General features: G+C 51.1%; 1 pseudogene; it reads left to right on the top strand.

Annotated features, from left to right (window-relative positions):
- The first annotated feature begins 2,214 nt into the window (after positions 1-2,214).
- Positions 2,215-5,435, top strand: LOC128123964 (RNA-binding protein with serine-rich domain 1-like; annotated as a pseudogene).
- The last annotated feature ends 739 nt before the right edge of the window (positions 5,436-6,174 follow it).

Here is a 6,174-nt window from a genome sequence, read left to right as displayed (position 1 = left end):
ACAATTCAATGCTACAGCAAGGAGAGAAAAGAGAGATGCATCAAGAAAATCTTATTTGCAAAGACCTTGGAGGGATTCGGATGTGGGGGAAACCCGATAAGCCAAAAGATGTGACGAAGAAGACCCCTCTCTGGGCTAAAGAGGCAGAGGTTTGCTTGGCTTCCAGTAGAGCGCCCGGAAAAGTCACACTGAGGACTAGAAATAGGCAAGGGGAGGGTCTGTGGAAACCTGAAGCCTACCTCAACCCGGATCCATTCCTCATGGATTGAGGGGCTCAGGTCTACATGGGGGGGGGCGGGGAGTTGGGGGGGAGTGAACTTTCTTCTGCACCCTGTAGAATTCTTTTATGCCAAATGTCCAACATACGTGAAAAATGGTTGAGACATGTAAAAAAGCAGGGAAATGGAGCTGCCCTCTGTATATAGCCACTTGTATAGCCCAGAACAATCTCTGGGCTTAACGACTCTTGACTCAACCATATCTTTACTGTTCCCTTTGTAACATATGCAAAGTTTCCAGGATTAGAGTCCGGATATCTTCATGGGCTCAGACCCACCACCACCGTGTATGACTTCTTGGGACATTAGCAAGACCAGGGATCCATCTGGGTCTGCCTCCCCAGCAACTGGATTACAGATGTGTGCCACCACACCCGGCTTTTTAAAGTGTGAATTCTGGGGATCAGAGAGGGGTGGGATGAAAGAGTCAAGAGTGTGTAGACTGTGTACCTCAGTCACTGGAGGGGGAAGGATAGGGACCTCACTAGGTTGGGAATCCCAGAATGCAAGGTGCTAAACTTGTACCCCATCATCGAAATCAGGCCAGTGTGTCACATCCTGTGAAACACCCAGCCCCTTTCTCAGGTGGGTACATGGGCACTGCTATGCTCTATGAAGAGACAGCATTTCTTCAAAGACTCTGAGTTTGCCCACAGCGGTCAGACTTGTAACTACAGTATGACCTGCCCTCCTAGACTGACAAGTCAAAACAGGATTCTTCAGCAAAGGAAGTTTAGTAGAAATTAAGGAAGGTGACATTTCTTCACATCCGAGTCTTACGAATTTTATACCCACTACCAGTACCTAGGCCCAAGAGATTTCGTCTCGTCCCCTCTGGGAGTCAATGCCAGCAAGTTTTCCTTGGCTCCTGCAGCTGTTTGCTTCAGATCTGGGTGGGGCCCAGAAGCAGTAGTCACAACTCTGTGGAGGAAACTCCTTCGTACTTCTTCCCTGGGCATGATGCCACACGCACATGCAGTCACTGCCGACAGGCCCGCCCAGGGCCTTGGAAAGCCATTCACCTCCAGAATGTGCAGACCACTTCCCAAACGCCTGCTCTCTCTGCCACCTCCCCTTTACCCAACTTACCCACTTTTTCCTGCTCCAGGAAAAATATTTGGACAGTACACATTCCTCCTGTCACCAATAACAGGGGACAGAGGATAAGGGCAAACCTGTGGTTACCTAGGTGACCTCAGAGCAGTTCAACCATACAGCCAGCCCCTGTTGGGGAGTGGGGTGTTGGGCTGGGTGTCTGCTGCCAATCTGGGGAAGCTAGCCTCTGTGGCACCTGGGAATGATGCCAGGGATCTGAGAGCTCAGAGCATCCATGGGCTTCACATCTGTGTTCCCAACGCTTCTCTGCCCTTGACCAGCTGGGGCTCTTTGAAGGCACGGCCGGGTATGGCTAGTGTGAGTCCTCCTAGCTTGTCTGTTCTTGCTCTCCTTCCTCCTGGAGCGTCTCTCCATGTCCCTTGGCCTCAGCAGTGTTGTGGAGGTCAGAGGTTCATGTGGTTCAGGCCGGGAGTACTGATGAGTCCAAAGTAGCACAATTCTGCAGACAAAAATTGAGGCAGAGATGGATTCTGCTTCACTCACGTTTCCCCAGAAATCTCAGACACAAGCATGCCCCTGGCCCCTCGACACTGGTGTTGGCCCCCCTTTCTCTTTTCTCCCACCCTCAAGGCAGAAAAGACAAAATGGCGCCCCTCCTTTCCCAAGCCCTTCCCCGCAGGAGCCCTTGCCCTCTTGACTCCATCTTTTACCTCCTCCATTGACTTTGCTGCTGCCGCTCACTTCTTGGGTCCCAGCCTTGCATATACTCATGATACAGAGACGGCCTTTAGAGCCTGTTCTGGGAGGGAGATTTGGGCAAAGTCATTGAGGCACTGGTGTATGCAAGCCATACCCTCATCCTTGCAAAACCTGCTAAGACATGGCTGGACCCACTGGAGAGGGGACCGAAGACCTGGTGACCCGAGTTTTGACAAGTGACACCTTTGTTTCTATGAAGAAGAGAGGGGCAATGCCCACGGTTCTGAGGTAGGCAGGCTCGGGTCCCTACGGCCCGGAGGTTTGCTCCTTTCTCCTAACGCTCCTTCCCTTCTCTGACTCTCATGTCCATCCGATGCCCTGCCCACTGGTCCATCCTCTGCCACCAACCCCATGTCCCTGCCCTGTGTACGTCCCCACCAACAATCTCCGCTGTGATCTCGGGGCCAGTGTGGACCCTCTGGGCCCCAGCAATGGATTTCCTAGGAGAGGCAGGAATCACATAGGGGCAGTTGGTTATTCCTGGATGGGGTGGGGCCTCGGACAGGCTGCTTTAGAGGTCAAGAGAGAGTTCAACATGAGTGTGGTTAGCCTTTGTCACTAGGAAGGCAAGGGAGATGGCAAGTGGGGGATGGGGAGGAAGTGGATGGTGTTGGTGATGCTGAAAGTAGCTGGGGGCTTTTGCCTGTTTATTTTTACTTTTTTTTTTTCTATTGTGCTTTGAAGATACAATGTCCTTAAGAGTCTCACATGTTTGAATACTCCATCTCCAGGGGTCATAGGCCTTGAGACAGGAGCTAGAGGAAGGAAGTGGGTCCTTGGGGGCAGACCCCCTCCTCGACCTCTCTTTTCTTCCTGATTGCAGATGTTATGTGACCAGCCACCTCACAGGCCTGCTGCAATGTCTCCCTTGGGGTGATAGATTATGTCCCTTCTTAAACTACCAGCAAAATGGAGCCTTCTTCTCGAGTACTTCTTGTCAGCCATTTATCACATCAAACAACTCCTTCATATGTCTTTAAGAATGTCCCCCCTTTAAAGTAGGGCATTAGAGGCCTATGGGTGTGCCTCAGTCAGTAGAGTGCTTGTTTGGTAAGCGTGAGGCATAGGGTTTGATCTTGAAGACTGCATATGTCAGTGTGGTGTGCATATCTGTGATCTTGGCACTTGGGAGGTGGACAGAAGGCTCAGAAGTCCAAGAGCATCCTTGGCTCTATACTGAATTTGAGGCCAGCCTAGAATACCTGAGAATATGTGGGAGGGAGGAGAGAGAGATTGGTTCTCATTAGAGAGGCCTTGGCCCCTCAGACTATAGCTTCAAGTTCGCACATCAAGCAAGCATGTGTACTCTAATTAGCTCCATCCTTTAAATTCCTGAAACAGGAAGGCCAGACAAGAATTTTCTTTCCTTCTCTAGAGATCAAATCTGTGCCTTCGCTCAACATATACGAGGGTGTGGATACTTATCTCTGGTCCACTTTTAAGTTCTGGGGTGAGGTGTAGAGACTCTCACCCAGCAAGGACCATGCAGTGCCTCTGCCTGTCTGGATGGTTGGAGATACCACCCTGCCCCTTCCCTGCCTCGTTGTCTTACCTTTGAGGCAGGACTTACAGCATTATTCTAGAAAGTGTCTAGAATGTTTATGGGAACATACATTGCTGGTTCTGCATACTTGGATGATGCCTGTGTGGGGCATTGTTCTAATTAATTTAATCTTTGCATCTGCTCAGGAAGTAAGTTCTATTATATCCATGTGTACAGAGGAGCAAGCTTAAGGCCAGGGAAAGAGACACAGGGCATTTTCAAAGTCACATGGCACCTATGTAGCAAAAGGGGGATCCTAACTCAGGCAGACTTCAGGGAGCTCCTGCTGTGTTCAGATGGCTCAGGCAGAGAAGCAGATACGGGAACCAACCCCAGATGCCTGCAAGGGCCACATGGAACACAATTATGACCTCAAAGCATCAGTCACCCCAATATTTCAAGAGAAGCTGGGCATCTGGATGTTTACTTAACATTACCAATTTTGAAATGTCAAACCTTTTAAAACTTTCTGTGAGGAAAACATAAACAGCACACATCCAGATGCTCCAGGCCATCTCTGACTTATGGGTGGTCTGTCATGGCATTCTTGTGACAGCCCAGGAAGGCTGGTTTAATCTCAACCAATGTTCCGTTGGTCGTGGCTGCCTGGAGAACAATGTTGAGGAGGATTCAGAGTCTGGCCTCCCTAAGAAAGACTGTGGCAGTCCACTGGCAATGGCTGCTATGGGTGTAGCCTGGGAGAATTATACCATTTGCTCCAATGGCTTAGATCCCGTACTGGTGAACTAGCGGGTAAATCCATTCATCCTGGTTGCACTGGCCTCTGGGCCTGAGAAGAGCCAAAGGTGGTGGCAGCCTGGGGAAGAGGTCTCGGTCCAGCTCAGCCTCCGGCTAGGGCTCCAGCACCAGCATAGGCTCAAGCAGTGGTTCTAGCTCCTCCTCTGCATCCAGTCACTCAGGAAGCTCCAGCACATTCCAAAGCTCCAGTTCTGGTAGCTCCTCAGGCTCCCTGAGCCCTTCTCGGCCTAGGCATGACAACAGGCAGCGTGGTGCCCCAAATCTAAACCACCTAAAAGAGATGAAAAGGAGAGGAAAGGGGGGGGCCTTCACCTCAACTCACCCAACTGGTTGCACTGGCCTCTGGGCCTGAGAAGAGCCAAAGGTGGTGGCAGCCTGGGGAAGAGGTCTCGGTCCAGCTCAGCCTCCGGCTAGGGCTCCAGCACCAGCATAGGCTCAAGCAGTGGTTCTAGCTCCTCCTCTGCATCCAGTCACTCAGGAAGCTCCAGCACATTCCAAAGCTCCAGTTCTGGTAGCTCCTCAGGCTCCCTGAGCCCTTCTCGGCCTAGGCATGACAACAGGCAGCGTGGTGCCCCAAATCTAAACCACCTAAAAGAGAGGAAAAGGAGAGGAAAGGGGGGGGCCTTCACCTCAACTCACCCAACTGCACACTGGGGGGCTCCCCAGGAATGTGATTTTCTATGTATGGGAAAATAAAAACGATTGACATGCCTGTAGAAAAGATGCATCCTCATCTATCCAAAGGCTATGCGTATGTGGAATTTGAGAACCCAGATAAAGAGGAGACACAAGAATGGAAGGCAACTGATGGCCAATAGAGCGTGGTTACTGCCGTGTTGTGCCTCCACACCCCTACCCCGGCCTCCGCCACACCTCGGCCGTTCAACCCACCCAGGAGAATGCTTCCACAGCTCCCCATGTGGTGCAGGCCACCCTCATGAATGATGAGGAGGTCTCCATCTCCTGATCTCCCCACCACAGGAGCCCCTCCAGCTCCAGGTCCTCCCCACAAGCAGGAACATCGATGCATACCTCTGTAACTTAAGTTCCTCCTGCTCAGTTTTGTCCTTTCTCTAGACAGATGAGGATCTGTAGGGAAGGATCCTTTATCGGGGACAGGCTTTGAAGAGAGCAGTTGAGATATTTCCTCTGCAGGAGGAGTCTGGCTGCAGAGGTACCGTTGATTCAGGAATGTGCCCTGTAGGTTTCTGGCTAGCAAGTTCACCCTTCCCAGTTCTTGAGAGTCTGGCTGGTTGGTAGCAGAGCCAGCTGGGACAAGCGAGCCTCCATATGGCATCACACTGTTTTCCACAGATGACCTAGGACCAGTCAGGCAACCCAGTCATGCCTTGGCTGTTGCTGGGCCACATCTGCAGAAAGGGGACCAAGCAGCTGTGCTGTTAGCCCTGACCATGTGCCCTGCTGAATTCTCTTCAAGTTCTAGGGTTAAACACCTTTGAAGGGTTCCTCCACCCCATAAAAGGTTGTTTTTCCCTGTCCTCATGTCTCTGTCACTCTCTGAAATCGGTGAGCCAGTTCTCCAGGGTCCTCGTGGAACCTACCCCCATCCCCACCATCACCATTCATGGTGATGTCACAGGCTCAGCCTGGCAATTACTCCCCGCTTCTCTTTGCTTTAATGTGCAGCCAGTACTGTAAAATTCGTTTTGCGTTTTATAACTCGGTAGCATTTTAGATAAGGCTGTGTTTGCACTTGGGTAAAGTGAAAGGATTGTGTTGAATAAGCCTAGAACTGGAGTGAAAACTAAAATCCCATCC

This window comes from Peromyscus californicus, unplaced genomic scaffold (assembly GCF_007827085.1).
Source record: "Peromyscus californicus insignis strain IS unplaced genomic scaffold, ASM782708v3 Scaffold_4__1_contigs__length_199733344, whole genome shotgun sequence".
NCBI lineage: Eukaryota > Metazoa > Chordata > Mammalia > Rodentia > Cricetidae > Peromyscus > Peromyscus californicus.
The sequence above is the reverse complement of the archived record's forward strand: the minus strand, read 5'-3'. Positions and strand labels throughout refer to the sequence as shown.